The sequence below is a fragment of the Anomaloglossus baeobatrachus genome, chromosome 7 (assembly GCF_048569485.1).
Source record: "Anomaloglossus baeobatrachus isolate aAnoBae1 chromosome 7, aAnoBae1.hap1, whole genome shotgun sequence".
NCBI classification, from domain to species: domain Eukaryota; kingdom Metazoa; phylum Chordata; class Amphibia; order Anura; family Aromobatidae; genus Anomaloglossus; species Anomaloglossus baeobatrachus.
Window position 1 is genome coordinate 156,282,367 of NC_134359.1, and position 16,550 is coordinate 156,298,916.

The following is a 16,550-nucleotide window of genomic DNA, read 5'->3' on the forward strand; positions in this document are numbered from 1 at the left end:
GCTAGTGTATACAGGGACGGTTAGGCAGGGATTAGCAATATACACCCAGAACTGCTCCTGGCTCTGAGTGCATATTGCACCTGACAGGTTCACTTTAAAGGGAACCTGTCACCAGATTTGGGGCCTATAAGCTGCGGCCACCACCAGCGGGATCTTATGTACATATTCTAACATGCTGCATACCTCCCAACCGTCCCGGATACAGCGGGACTTTCACGCTTTACGTTGTTTGTCCCGTTGCCACGGGCGGGACGGCCGGCTCCCGGGCTCCGCCCACCCACTCTCTCTCCGCCTCCCTGCTTTTCCCTCCTACCATCCTAGTAGACGTGGCATAGAGAGGAGCGCTGCCTGTGCTGCTGCTGGTACAGTAAACTAATCTCCCCAGCGCTGATTTCCCTCCCTCCCCCCTCACCCCCGGCCGGAGCCTGTCTGTGCGGTCGGCCGGCCGCCTGTCTGTGCGGTCGGCCCGCCACCTGTCTGTGCGGGCGCCCCCCGCCGCCTGTCTGTGCGGGCGCCCCCCGCCGCCTGTCTGTGCGGGCGCCCCCCTGCCGCTTGTCTGTGCGGGCGCCCCCCTGCCGCCTGTCTGTGCGGGCGCCCCCCTGCCGCCTGTCTGTGCGGGCGCCCCCCTGCCGCCTGTCTGTGCGGGCGCCCCCCGCCGCCTGTCTGTGCGGGCGGCCCGCCGCCTCATTGTGCGGGCGGCCGGCCGCCTCTCTCTGCGGGCGGCTGGCCGCCTCTCTGTGCGGGCGGCCCGCCGCCTGTCTGTGAAGGCGGCCGGCCGCCTGTCTGTGAAGGCGACCGGCCGCCTCACTGTGGCTGCCTGCGTTTCCGTGCTGGAGGCCCGCCGGCTGCCTGCGTGTCCGTGCTGGAGGCCCGCCGGCTGCCTGCGTGTCCGTGCTGGAGGCCCGCCGGCTGCCTGCGTGTCCGTGCTGGAGGCCCGCCGGCTGCCTGCGTGTCCGTGCTGGAGGCCCGCCGGCTGCCTGCGTGTCCGTGCTGGAGGCCCGCCGGCTGCCTGCGTGTCCGTGCTGGAGGCCCGCCGGCTGCCTGCGTGTCCGTGCTGGAGGCCCGCCGGCTGCCTGCGTGTCCGTGCTGGAGGCCCGCCGGCTGCCTGCGTGTCCGTGCTGGAGGCCCGCCGGCTGCCTGCGTGTCCGTGCTGGAGGCCCGCCGGCTGCCTGCGTGTCCGTGCTGGAGGCCCGCCGGCTGCCTGCGTGTCCGTGCTGGAGGCCCGCCGGCTGCCTGCGTGTCCGTGCTGGAGGCCCGCCGGCTGCCTGCGTGTCCGTGCTGGAGGCCCGCCGGCTGCCTGCGTGTCCGTGCTGGAGGCCCGCCGGCTGCCTGCGTGTCCGTGCTGGAGGCCCGCCGGCTGCCTGCGTGTCCGTGCTGGAGGCCCGCCGGCTGCCTGCGTGTCCGTGCTGGAGGCCCGCCGGCTGCCTGCGTGTCCGTGCTGGAGGCCCGCCGGCTGCCTGCGTGTCCGTGCTGGAGGCCCGCCGGCTGCCTGCGTGTTTGTGCTGAATGGGTGTGGATGGGGAGTGGATATGGGCGTGACTGTGAAATGGGTGTGGTTAGGGGGCGTGGCCTAAAAATTTGCCGCGGCGCGCTACGCGCGCCGCAAACTTTGTCCCTCTTTTCCTTCTTTAAAAGTTGGGAGGTATGCTCTAGTACAAAGGTCCTCCCCCTGTAACACTCCCTTGTATCCAATCAAGAAAAAAGGGCCCAAAGGTTCCCCTGACACGTACAGAATGGTGCATGATTTGAGAGCTGTCAATGCTGTCACTGAGAGTGTAACATCTATTGTTCCAAACCCACATACCTTACTGTCACAAATCCCAGGAACCTCCAAATGTTTTACAGTAATTGATTTGGCAAATGCATTTTTCTCTGTGCCTCTACACCCTGACTGTCAGTATCTTTTTGGCTTCACACATGAGGGGAAAAAGTACATAAGGACAGTCCTTCCGCAAGGAGGAATGAATTCACCTACCATTTATTCCACAGCTATGGCAGGAATTCTGGAACAGTGGCAACTGCCTCATCCACAGGTTACGCTATTGCAGTATGTGGATGACCTTTCGGTCTGCTGTCCAGACCAGATGTCCTGCAAGGAAGCCACAATTTCTTTGCTGTGTTTTCTGGCAGAGAATGGTTGAAACGTTTCACGTGAAAAATTACAGTACTGTAAGCAAAAGGTAACCTTTTTGGGTCACTGTATCTCTGAAGGTACAAGACACCTGACTGAGGAGAGAAAACAAGCAGTCCAAAATCTCTCCCTACCCAGGTCCCGCCGGCAACTGCGCACCTTTTTGGGCTTAGTGTCATACTGCAGGCCTTGGATAAGGTCTGCCTCGCCAATGATGCAACCCCTCTATGATTGTCTGTCATCTGACCCCTTTGACCTCACTCAGGAAGCTATTGATTCCTTTCATTCCCTTAAACTACTGTATCTGCCCCGGCCCTGGGTATTCCAAATTACGATCAACCATTTTTCTTGTTTTGCACAGAACAGGGACGGCATGCGACAGCCATCCTCACACAGCAACATGGTGACAAACAAAGACCAATAGCTTACTACTCAGCGCGATTGGACCCAGTTGTTAGAGGGTCTCCCACATGTGTCCGTGCTGTAGCGGCTGCTGCAGTACTGCTAGGGAAAGCTTGCGAGATCACATTGACATTTCCCTTAACAATTTACTCTCCGCATGACATTCATGCTATACTTGTGCAAGTCCAACCGAAACACCTGTCTATGGCCAGACAGCTCAGACTTGATTGTGCCCTTCTGATTCCTGAGTATGTCACCCTCAAGAGGTGTAATGTTCTGAATCCAGCCACCCTTTTGCCAGTAGATTCAGAAAAGGGGGAATTGGTGACAATGGTAGCAAGTGAGGATGAATACTTTGACATGACGCACGAGCATGACTGCATAGAGCTGATGAGTCAGGAGACAGCAGGTTTTCCACATGTCTATGATACACCTATTACTAATGCAGATTTTGAGTTTTTTGTAGATGGCTCCAGATACCACCTGGATGGGAGATTCTACACTGGATATGCAGTAGTATCTTCACATAAGGTAATCCGAGCTGAACCACTCCCGCCACACATGTCCGCGTAGGAGGCGGAGCTAACAGCGCTCATTGAGGCGTGTAGAGCGGGATCAGGTAGGAAAATTAATGTTTATTCATACTCAAATTATAGATTTGGGATCTGTCATGATTTTGGCCCTATCTGGAGAAGTAGAGCTTTTCTTACGTCAGCTGGTAAGCCTATTAAAAATGCAGAATTGGTAAAACGGTTAATGGGGGCACTAATGTTACCAGTCCAGGTTGACATCATTAAGGTGAAAGCACACACAAAAGGTGACTCACTGGAGGTAGCGGGCAATAGAAGGGCGGATGTAGCTGCGAAAGCAGCGGCAAAGGGGCCTAGGGATCAGAGGGTAGTGGCAGGGAGCCAGCAAGTCCCAGCCACAGTGAGTCTGGATGTCCTGAATTCCCTCCAGCATCAGGCTGCCCAAACAGAGAAGGAACACTGGGAGAAAATGGGAGCTGGGCTAAACTAGAATGGACTATGGGAAAGTAAGGATAGGTTGTGTTTACCAAGGTCCCTGTTCCCTATGATGGCACAAGCAACACATGGCCCCACTCACGCCTCAAAAAGTCACATGTGTAACCAGGTGAATGCCTTCTGGATCGCACTTGCCAGACTTACACCAGCCACTTTCATAGTTCCTCATAGTAAAGTAGATGTAGCAGCTGTCCCAATGCATACCTTGTATAAACGAGCAGCAGATAATAAACCCCGGCCAAATGGTAGGCCTCATGTAGTAGAAATGGGAAAAGCAAATAAGGTATTTAGTGCTATTTTCATACACCCTTTCTTAATGCAAATGTGGGACAAGCTAGTAGAGTCCACTGACTACCTGGATGATCAAATTTTTCGGGTTCTTGAGATTCTAAATGCTACCAATGCTATACAAAAACAATTAATTGTAGTCACTAACCAGCATACTATAGTGCTAGACTTTGTGACCGCAAAAGACGGCGGAATGTGTCAAATAATTGGTCCTGCCTGTTGCCATTACATTGACCCTGCAGGCAACCTCCAGGTTAGAGCAGATATACAGAAAAAAAGTGAACTTAGGGATAAATGGTTAAAAGAGCACAATGCCAACAAGGACTCCTGGTGGGGAAAAACATTTTCTTTTATGAATCCAGCCAATTGGTTTAAGGGCCTAGCAGGTTGGGTTTCTGGCATTATACAAACCTGTATGCAAATATTGTTGTTCTGTCTACTGCTTTATATACAGTTAGGTCCAGAAATATTTGGACAGTGACACAAGTTTTGTTATTTTAGCTGTTTACAAAAACATGTTCAGAAATACAATTATATATATCATATGGGCTGAAAGTGCACACTCCCAGCTGTAATATGAGAGTTTTCACATCCAAATCGGAGAAAGGGTTTAGGAATCATAGCTCTGTAATGCATAGCCTCCTCTTTTTCAAGGGACCAAAAGTAATTGGACAAGGGACTCTAAGGGCTGCAATTAACTCTGAAGGCGTCTCCCTCGTTAACCTGTAATCAATGAAGTAGTTCAAAGGTCTGGGGTTGATTACAGGTGTGTGGTTTTGCATTTGGAAGCTGTTGCTGTGACCAGACAACATGTGGTCTAAGGAACTCTCAACTGAGGTGAAGCAGAACATCCTGAGGCTGAAAAAAAAGAAAATATCAATCAGAGAGATAGCAGACATGCTTGGAGTAGCAAAATCAACAGTCGGGTACATTCTGAGAAAAAAGGAATTGACTGGTGAGCTTGGGAACTCAAAAAGGCCTGGGCGTCCACGGATGACAACAGTGGTGGATGATCGCCGCATACTTTCTTTGGTGAAGAAGAACCCATTCACAACATCAACTGAAGTCCAGAACACTCTCAGTGAAGTAGGTGTATCTGTCTCTAAGTCAACAGTAAAGAGAAGACTCCATGAAAGTAAATACAAAGGGTTCACATCTAGATGCAAACCATTCATCAATTCCAAAAATAGACAGGCCAGAGTTAAATTTGCTGAAAAACACCTCATGAAGCCAGCTCAGTTCTGGAAAAGTATTCTATGGACAGATGAGACAAAGATCAACCTGTACCAGAATGATGGGAAGAAAAAAGTTTGGAGAAGAAAGGGAACGGCACATGATCCAAGGCACACCACATCCTCTGTAAAACATGGTGGAGGCAATGTGATGGCATGGGCATGCATGGCTTTCAATGGCACTGGGTCACTTGTGTTTATTGATGACATAACAGCAGACAAGAGTAGCCGGATGAATTCTGAAGTGTACCGGGATATACTTTCAGCCCAGATTCAGCCAAATGCCGCAAAGTTGATCGGACGGCGCTTCATAGTATAGATGGACAATGACCCCAAGCATACAGCCAAAGCTACCCAGGAGTTCATGAGTGCAAAAAAGTGGAACATTCTGCAATGGCCAAGTCAATCACCAGATCTTAACAAAATTGAGCATGCATTTCACTTGCTCAAATCCAGACTTAAGACAGAAAGACCCACAAACAAGCAAGACCTGAAGGCTGCGGCTGTAAAGGCCTGGCAAAGCATTAAGAAGGAGGAAACCCAGCGTTTGGTGATGTCCATGGGTTCCAGACTTAAGGCAGTGATTGCCTCCAAATGATTCGCAACAAAATATTGAAAATAAAAATATTTTGTTTGGGTTTGGTTTATTTGTCCAATTACTTTTGACCTCCTAAAATGTGGAGTGTTTGTAAAGAAATGTGTACAATTCCTACAATTTCTATCAGATATTTTTGTTCAAACCTTCAAATTAAACGTTACAAATTGCACTTGAATTCTGTTGTAGAGGTTTCATTTCAAATCCAATGTGGTGGCATGCAGAGCCCAACTCGCGAAAATTGTGTCACTGTCCAAATATTTCTGGACCTAACTGTAGCTGTAAAAACATTGATATATGCATTACCTAAACTACTGAATAATGTATGTGGTAAGAGTCCCAGCATTGAACCCTCTGTAGTTTACTACGGACCCCAAATGGCCTCTGCTGACGGGGAGTAGGTGTCCACACTGAGGGTGGATGGGTGAAGTGGTAGTAAGACACCTCATGGGTACTAGGCCCATGAGCCAGCATCTCCTATTTGGACGCCTACTGACCCTGTAGTGGAGGTTATACCATTTACAAAAGAGGGAAATTGATATAGAAGGGTTAATAGTTTCTCTATTTCTTCATTAAAGACATTTTATTGTTATTAGTAAGTATATCTGATGGTAGTTTATAGTCATTATGGAGCCTTCGGAATAAGAGACAGGCTCAAGGATTATTACTGTCTCTAAATGTTCTTCTTGTCTTCTTCTTATCTCATATGCATGACTCTACATTTTTGTTTTGCTAAAACTTAAAGGTCATATGATCAACTTTTAAAGTCCAGCTAGAAGCTTTTTTTGCAATATCACATTGACCTGTAAATGGTATAAATAAACTGTACTTTGGCTGAATAAACAGAAAATTGATCATGCCCACATGAATGCAGGTCTTTTTCTCCGATGGCTCGATCTTGATGAGGTCTGAAGAGGCCTAATTCAGAGGACCGCACTGGTGATCCCATAAGCTGACTTGTGACAAAACAGAACAGCTACAACAGTGGCATCCCAAAAGTGGCTGTTGTACTCCATTTGTGCCCCACTGGTGCCAAGCTATTTCAAGCACCTCTGCATTACAGCTTCCTGCTCTGTTTTTAATAAGCTATAATAATAGCAAAAAATGCTGTAACTTAGTGGCATACAAAACGTTGCTGTTGTACTCCATTTGTGCCCACTGGTGCCAAGCTATTTCTATCACCTCTGCATTACACCCTCCTGCACATTTTTGCAAAGCCATTTTAATGTTAAAGAGTGCTGCCAGTTAGTGGAATCCAAAAAGTGGCTGTTTTTAATAAGCTATAATAATAGCAAAAAATGCTACAACTTAGTGGCATCCAAAAAGTTGCTGTTGTACTCCATTTGTGCCCCACTGGTGCCAAGCTATTTCTTGCACCTCTGCATTACACCCTCCTGCTCTGTTTTTAATAAGCTATAATAATAGCAAAAAATGCTGCAACTTAGTGGCATCCAAAAAGTGGCTGTTGTACTCCATTTGTTCCCCACTGGTGCCAAGCAATTTCTAGCACCTCTGCATTACAACTTCCTGCTCTGTTTTTAATAAGCTATAAGAATAGCAAAAAATGCTACAACTTAGTGGCATCCAAAAAGTGGCTGTTGTACTCCATTTGTGCCTCACTGGTGCCAAGCTATTTCTAGCACCTCTGCATTACACCTTCCTGATCTGTTTTTAATAAGCTATATCAATAGCAAAAAATGCTGCAACTTAGTGGCATCCAAAAAGTGGCTGTTATATTCCATTTGTGCCCCACTGGTGCCAAGCTATTTCTAGCACCTCTGCATTACACCCTCCTGCTCTGTTTTTAATAAGCTATAATAATAGCAAAAAATGCTGCAACTTAGTGGCATCCAAAAAGTGGCTGTTGTACTCCATTTGTGCCTCACTGGTGCCAAGCTATATCTAGCACCTCTGCATTACACCTTCCTGCTCTGTTTTTAATAAGCTATAATAATAGCAAAAAATGCTGCAACTTAGTGGCATCCAAAAAGTGGCTGTTGTACTCCATTTGTGCCTCACTGCTGCCAAGCTATTTCTACCACCGCTGCATTACACCTTCCTGCTCTGTTTTTAATAAGCTATAATAATAGCAAAAAATGCTGCAACTTAGTGGCATCCAAAAAGTGGCTGTTGTACTCCATTTGTGCCCCACTGGTGCCAAGCTATTTCTAGCACCTCTGCATTACACCCTCCTGCTCTGTTTTTAATAAGCTATAATAATAGCAAAAAATGCTGCAACTTAGTGGCATCCAAAAAGTGGCTGTTGTACTCCATTTGTGCCCCACTGGTGCCAAGCTATTTCTAGCTCCTCTGCATTACACCCTCCTGCTCTGTTTTTAATAAGCTATAATAATAGCAAAAAATGCTGCAACTTAGTGGCATCCAAAAAGTGGCTGTTGTACTCCATTTGTGCCCCACTATTGCCAAGCTATTTCTAGCTCCTCTGCATTACACCCTCCTGCTCTGTTTTTAATAAGCTATAATAATAGCAAAAAATGCTGCAACTTAGTGGCATCCAAAAAGTGGCTGTTGTAATCCATTTGTGCCTCACTGGTGCCAAGCTATTTCTAGCACCTCTGCATTACACCTTCCTGCTCTGTTTTTAATAAGCTATAATAATAGAAAAAAATGCTGCAACTTAGTGGCATCCAAAAAGTGGCTGTTGTACTCCATTTGTGCCCCACTGGTGCCAAGCTATTTCTAGCACCTCTGCATTACACCCTCCTGCTCTGTTTTTAATAAGCTATAATAATAGCAAAAAATGCTGCAACTTAGTGGCATCCAAAAAGTGGCTGTTGTACTCCATTTGTGCCTGACTGCAGCCAAGCTATTTCTAGCTCCTCTGCATTACACCCTCCTGCTCTGTTTTTAATAAGCTATAATAATAGCAAAAAATGCTGCAATTTAGTGGCATCCAAAAATTGGCTGTTGTACTCGATTTTTGCCCCACTGGTGCCAAGCTATTTCTAGCACCTCTGCATTACACACTCCTGCTCTGTTTTTTATAAGCTATAATAATAGCAAAAAATGCTGCAACTGCATCCAAAAAGTGGCTGTTGTACTCCATTTGTGCCCCACTGGTGCCAAGCTATTTCTAGCACCTCTGCATTACACCCTTCTGCTCTGTTTTTAATAAGCTATAATAATAGCAAAAAATGCTGCAACTTAGTGGCATCCAAAAAGTGGCTGTTGTACTCCATTTGTGCCTCACTGGTGCCAAGCTATTTCTAGCACCTCTGCATTACACCTTCCTGCTCTGTTTTTAATAAGCTATAATAATAGCAAAAAATGCTGCAACTTAGTGGCATCCAAAAAGTGGCTGTTGTACTCCATTTGTGCCTCACTGGTGCCAAGCTATTTCAGGCACCTCTGCATTACACCTTCCTGATCTGTTTTTAATAAGCTATAACAATAGCAAAAAATGCTGCAACTTAGTGGCATCCAAAAAGTGGCTGTTGTACTCCATTTGTGCCTCACTGGTGCCAAGCTATTTCTAGCACCTCTGCATTACACCTTCCTGCTCTGTTTTTAATAAGCTATAATAATAGCAAAAAATGCTGCAACTTAGTGGCATCCAAAAAGTGGCTGTCGTACTCCATTTGTGCCCCACTTGTGCCAAGCTATTTCTAGAACCTCTGCATTACACCCTCCTGCTCTGTTTTTAATAAGCTATAATAATAGCAAAAAATGCTGCAACTTAGTGGCATCCAAAAAGTGGCTGATGTACTCCATTTGTGCCTCACTGCTGCCAAGCTATTTCCTGCAACTCTGCATTACACCCTCCTGCTCTGTTTTTAATAAGCTATAATAATAGCAAAAAATGCTGCAACTTAGTGGCATCCAAAAAGTGGCTGTTGTACTCCATTTGTGCCTCACTGGTGCCAAGCTATTTATACCACCGCTGCATTACACCTTCCTGCTCTGTTTTTAATAAGCTATAATAATAGCAAAAAATGCTGCAACTTAGTGGCATCCAAAAAGTGGCTGTTGTACTCCATTTGTGCCCCACTGGTGCCAAGCTATTTCTAGCACCTCTGCACTACACCCTCCTGCTCTGTTTTTAATAAGCTAAAATAATAGCAAAAAATGCTGCAACTTAGTGGCATCCAAAAAGTGGCTGTTGTACTCCATTTGTGCCCCACTGGTGCCAAGCTATTTCTAGCACCTTTGCATTACACCCTCCTGCTCTGTTTTTAATAAGCTATAATAATAGCAAAAAATACGGCAACTTAGTGGCATCCAAAAAGTGGCTGTTGCACTCCATTTGTGCCCCACTGGTGCCAAGCTATTTCTAGCACCTCTGCATTACACCCTCCTGCTCTGTTTTTAATAAGCTATAATAATAGCAAAAAAATGCTGCAACTTAGTGGCATCCAAAAAGTGGCTGTTGTACTCCATTTGTGCCTCACTGCTGCCAAGCTATTTCTAGCTCCTCTGCATTACATTCTCCTGCTCTGTTTTTAATAAGCTATAATAATAGCAAAAAATGCTGCAACTTTGTGGCATCCAAAAAGTGGCTGTTGTACTCCATTTGTGCCCCACTGGTGCCAAGCTATTTCTAGCACCTCTGCATTACACCCTCCTGCTCTTTTTTTAATAAGCTATAATAATAGCAAAAAATACTGCAACTTAGTTGCATCCAAAAAGTGGCTGTTGCACTCCATTTGTGCCCCACTGGTGCCAAGCTATTTCTAGCACCTCTGCATTACACCCTCCTGCTCTGTTTTTAATAAGCTATAATAATAGCAAAAAAATGCTGCAACTTAGTGGCATCCAAAAAGTGGCTGTTGTACTCCATTTGTGCCTCACTGCTGCCAAGCTATTTCTAGCTCCTCTGCATTACACCCTCCTGCTCTGTATTTAATAAGCTATAAGAATAGCAAAAAATGCTGCAAATTAGTGGCATCCAAAAATTGGCTGTTGTACTCCATTTGTGCCTCACTGCTGCCAAGCTATTTCCTGCAACTCTGCATTACACCTTCCTGCTCTGTTTTTAATAAGCTATAATAATAGCAAAAAATGCTGCAACTTAGTGGCATCCAAAAAGTGGCTGTTGTACTCCATTTATGCCTCACTGGTGCCAAGCTATTTATACCACCGCTGCATTACACCTTCCTGCTCTGTTTTTAATAAGCTATATTAATAGCAAAAAATGCTGCAACTTAGTGGCATCCAAAAAGTGGCTGTTGTACTCCATTTGTGCCCCACTGGTGCCAAGCTATTTCTAGCACCTCTGCATTACACCCTCCTGCTCTGTTTTTAATAAGCTATAATAATAGCAAAAAATGCTGCAACTTAGTGGCATCCAAAAAGTGGCTGTTGCACTCCATTTGTGCCCCACTGGTGCCAAGCTATTTCTCGCACCTCTGCATTACACCCTCCTGCTCTGTTTTTAATAAGCTATAATAATAGCAAAAAAATGCTGCAACTTAGTGGCATCCAAAAAGTGGCTGTTGTACTCCATTTGTGCCTCACTGCTGCCAAGCTATTTCTAGCTCCTCTGCATTACACCCTCCTGCTCTGTTTTTAATAAGCTATAATAATAGCAAAAAATGCTGCAACTTAGTGGCATCCAAAAAGTGGCTGTTGTACTCCATTTGTGCCCCACTGGTGCCAAGCTATTTCTAGCACCTCTGCATTACACCCTCCTGCTCTGTTTTTAATAAGCTATAATAATAGCAAAAAATGCTGCAACTTAGTGGCATCCAAAAAGTGGCTGTTGTACTCCATTTGTGCCCCACTGGTGCCAAGCTATTTCTAGCACCTCTGCATTACACCCTCCTGCTCTGTTTTTAATAAGCTATAATAATAGCAAAAAATACTGCAACTTAGTTGCATCCAAAAAGTGACTGTTGCACTCCATTTGTGCCCCACTGGTGCCAAGCTTTTTCTAGCACCTCTGCATTACACCCTCCTGCTCTGTTTTTAATAAGCTATAATAATAGCAAAAAAATGCTGCAACTTAGTGGCATCCAAAAAGTGGCTGTTGTACTCCATTTGTGCCTCACTGCTGCCAAGCTATTTCTAGCTCCTCTGCATTACACCCTCCTGCTCTGTTTTTAATAAGCTATAAGAATAGCAAAAAATGCTGCAACTTAGTGGCATCCAAAAAGTGGCTGTTGTACTCCATTTGTGCCTCACTGCTGCCAAGCTATTTCCTGCAACTCTGCATTACACCTTCCTGCTCTGTTTTTAATAAGCTATAATAATAGCAAAAAATGCTGCAACTTAGTGGCATCCAAAAAGTGGCTGTTGTACTCCATTTGTGCCCCACTGGTGCCAAGCTATTTCTAGCACCTCTGCATTACACCCTCCTGCTCTGTTTTTAATAAGCTATAATAATAGCAAAAAATGCTGCAACTTAGTGGCATCCAAAAAGTGGCTGTTGTACTCCATTTGTGCCCCACTGGTGCCAAGCTATTTCTAGCACCTCTGCATTACACCCTCCTGCTCTGTTTTTAATAAGCTATAATAATAGCAAAAAATGCTGCAACTTAGTGGCATCCAAAAAGTGGCTGTTACACTCCATTTGTGCCCCACTGGTGCCAAGCTATTTCTCGCACCTCTGCATTACACCCTCCTGCTCTGTTTTTAATAAGCTATAATAATAGCAAAAAAATGCTGCAACTTAGTGGCATCCAAAAAGTGGCTGTTGTACTCCATTTGTGCATCACTGCTGCCAAGCTATTTCTAGCTCCTCTGCATTACACCCTCCTGCTCTGTTTTTAATAAGCTATAATAATAGCAAAAAATGCTGCAACTTAGTGGCATCCAAAAAGTGGCTGTTGTACTCCATTTGTGCCCCACTGGTGCCAAGCTATTTCTAGCACCTCTGCATTACACCCTCCTGCTCTGTTTTTAATAAGCTATAATAATAGCAAAAAATGCTGCAACTTAGTGGCATCCAAAAAGTGGCTGTTGTACTCCATTTGTGCCCCACTGGTGCCAAGCTATTTCTAGCACCTCTGCACTACACCCTCCTGCTCTGTTTTTAATAAGCTAAAATAATAGCAAAAAATGCTGCAACTTAGTGGCATCCAAAAAGTGGCTGTTGTACTCCATTTGTGCCCCACTGGTGCCAAGCTATTTCTAGCACCTTTGCATTACACCCTCCTGCTCTGTTTTTAATAAGCTATAATAATAGCAAAAAATACGGCAACTTAGTGGCATCCAAAAAGTGGCTGTTGCACTCCATTTGTGCCCCACTGGTGCCAAGCTATTTCTAGCACCTCTGCATTACACCCTCCTGCTCTGTTTTTAATAAGCTATAATAATAGCAAAAAAATGCTGCAACTTAGTGGCATCCAAAAAGTGGCTGTTGTACTCCATTTGTGCCTCACTGCTGCCAAGCTATTTCTAGCTCCTCTGCATTACATTCTCCTGCTCTGTTTTTAATAAGCTATAATAATAGCAAAAAATGCTGCAACTTTGTGGCATCCAAAAAGTGGCTGTTGTACTCCATTTGTGCCCCACTGGTGCCAAGCTATTTCTAGCACCTCTGCATTACACACTCCTGCTCTGTTTTTAATGAGCTATAATAATAGCAAAAAATGCTGCAACTTAGTGGCATCCAAAAAGTGGCTGTTGTACTCCATTTGTGCCCCACTGGTGCCAAGCTATTTCTAGCACCTCTGCATTACACCCTCCTGCTCTGTTTTTAATAAGCTATAATAATAGCAAAAAATGCTGCAACTTAGTGGCATCCAAAAAGTGGCTGTTGTACTCCATTTGTGCCCCACTGATGCCAAGCTATTTCTAGCACCTCTGCATTACACCCTCCTGCTCTTTTTTTAATAAGCTATAATAATAGCAAAAAATACTGCAACTTAGTTGCATCCAAAAAGTGGCTGTTGCACTCCATTTGTGCCCCACTGGTGCCAAGCTATTTCTAGCACCTCTGCATTACACCCTCCTGCTCTGTTTTTAATAAGCTATAATAATAGCAAAAAAATGCTGCAACTTAGTGGCATCCAAAAAGTGGCTGTTGTACTCCATTTGTGCCTCACTGCTGCCAAGCTATTTCTAGCTCCTCTGCATTACACCCTCCTGCTCTGTATTTAATAAGCTATAAGAATAGCAAAAAATGCTGCAAATTAGTGGCATCCAAAAATTGGCTGTTGTACTCCATTTGTGCCTCACTGCTGCCAAGCTATTTCCTGCAACTCTGCATTACACCTTCCTGCTCTGTTTTTAATAAGCTATAATAATAGCAAAAAATGCTGCAACTTAGTGGCATCCAAAAAGTGGCTGTTGTACTCCATTTATGCCTCACTGGTGCCAAGCTATTTATACCACCGCTGCATTACACCTTCCTGCTCTGTTTTTAATAAGCTATATTAATAGCAAAAAATGCTGCAACTTAGTGGCATCCAAAAAGTGGCTGTTGTACTCCATTTGTGCCCCACTGGTGCCAAGCTATTTCTAGCACCTCTGCATTACACCCTCCTGCTCTGTTTTTAATAAGCTATAATAATAGCAAAAAATGCTGCAACTTAGTGGCATCCAAAAAGTGGCTGTTGCACTCCATTTGTGCCCCACTGGTGCCAAGCTATTTCTCGCACCTCTGCATTACACCCTCCTGCTCTGTTTTTAATAAGCTATAATAATAGCAAAAAAATGCTGCAACTTAGTGGCATCCAAAAAGTGGCTGTTGTACTCCATTTGTGCCTCACTGCTGCCAAGCTATTTCTAGCTCCTCTGCATTACACCCTCCTGCTCTGTTTTTAATAAGCTATAATAATAGCAAAAAATGCTGCAACTTAGTGGCATCCAAAAAGTGGCTGTTGTACTCCATTTGTGCCCCACTGGTGCCAAGCTATTTCTAGCACCTCTGCATTACACCCTCCTGCTCTGTTTTTAATAAGCTATAATAATAGCAAAAAATGCTGCAACTTAGTGGCATCCAAAAAGTGGCTGTTGTACTCCATTTGTGCCCCACTGGTGCCAAGCTATTTCTAGCACCTCTGCATTACACCCTCCTGCTCTGTTTTTAATAAGCTATAATAATAGCAAAAAATACTGCAACTTAGTTGCATCCAAAAAGTGACTGTTGCACTCCATTTGTGCCCCACTGGTGCCAAGCTTTTTCTAGCACCTCTGCATTACACCCTCCTGCTCTGTTTTTAATAAGCTATAATAATAGCAAAAAAATGCTGCAACTTAGTGGCATCCAAAAAGTGGCTGTTGTACTCCATTTGTGCCTCACTGCTGCCAAGCTATTTCTAGCTCCTCTGCATTACACCCTCCTGCTCTGTTTTTAATAAGCTATAAGAATAGCAAAAAATGCTGCAACTTAGTGGCATCCAAAAAGTGGCTGTTGTACTCCATTTGTGCCTCACTGCTGCCAAGCTATTTCCTGCAACTCTGCATTACACCTTCCTGCTCTGTTTTTAATAAGCTATAATAATAGCAAAAAATGCTGCAACTTAGTGGCATCCAAAAAGTGGCTGTTGTACTCCATTTCTGCCCCACTGGTGCCAAGCTATTTCTAGCACCTCTGCATTACACCCTCCTGCTCTGTTTTTAATAAGCTATAATAATAGCAAAAAATGCTGCAACTTAGTGGCATCCAAAAAGTGGCTGTTGTACTCCATTTGTGCCCCACTGGTGCCAAGCTATTTCTAGCACCTCTGCATTACACCCTCCTGCTCTGTTTTTAATAAGCTATAATAATAGCAAAAAATGCTGCAACTTAGTGGCATCCAAAAAGTGGCTGTTACACTCCATTTGTGCCCCACTGGTGCCAAGCTATTTCTCGCACCTCTGCATTACACCCTCCTGCTCTGTTTTTAATAAGCTATAATAATAGCAAAAAAATGCTGCAACTTAGTGGCATCCAAAAAGTGGCTGTTGTACTCCATTTGTGCATCACTGCTGCCAAGCTATTTCTAGCTCCTCTGCATTACACCCTCCTGCTCTGTTTTTAATAAGCTATAATAATAGCAAAAAATGCTGCAACTTAGTGGCATCCAAAAAGTGGCTGTTGTACTCCATTTGTGCCCCACTGGTGCCAAGCTATTTCTAGCACCTCTGCATTACACCCTCCTGCTCTGTTTTTAATAAGCTATAATAATAGCAAAAAATGCTGCAACTTAGTGGCATCCAAAAAGTGGCTGTTGTACTCCATTTGTGCCCCACTGGTGCCAAGCTATTTCTAGCACCTCTGCATTACACCCTCCTGCTCTGTTTTTAATAAGCTATAATAATAGCAAAAAATGCTGCAACTTAGTGGCATCCAAAAAGTGGCTGTTGTACTCCATTTGTGCCCCACTGGTGCCAAGCTATTTCTAGCACCTCTGCATTACACCCTCCTGATCTGTTTTTAATAAGCTATAATAATAGCAAAAAATGCTGCAACTTAGTAGCATCCAAAAAGTGGCTGTTGTACTCCATTTGTGCCCCACTGGTGCCAAGCTATTTCTAGCACCTCTGTATTACACCCTCCTGCTCTGTTTTTAATAAGCTACAGTCAGGGCCAGAAATATTTGGACAGTGACACAAGTTTTGTTATTTTAGCTGTTTACAAAAACATGTTCAGAAATACAATTATATATATAATATGGGCTGAAAGTGCACACTCCCAGCTGCAATATGAGAGTTTTCACATCCAAATCGGAGAAAGGGTTTAGGAATCATAGCTCTGTAATGCATAGCCTCCTCTTTTTCAAGGGAACAAAAGTAATTGGACAAGGGACTCCAAGGGCTGCAATTAACTCTGAAGGTGTCTCCCTCGTTAACCTGTAATCAATGAAGTAGTTAAAAGGTCTGGGGTTGATTACAGGTGTGTGGTTTTGCATTTGGAAGCTGTTGATGTGACCAGACAACATGCGGTCTAAGGAACTCTCAATTGAGGTAAAGCAGAACATCCTGAGGCTGAA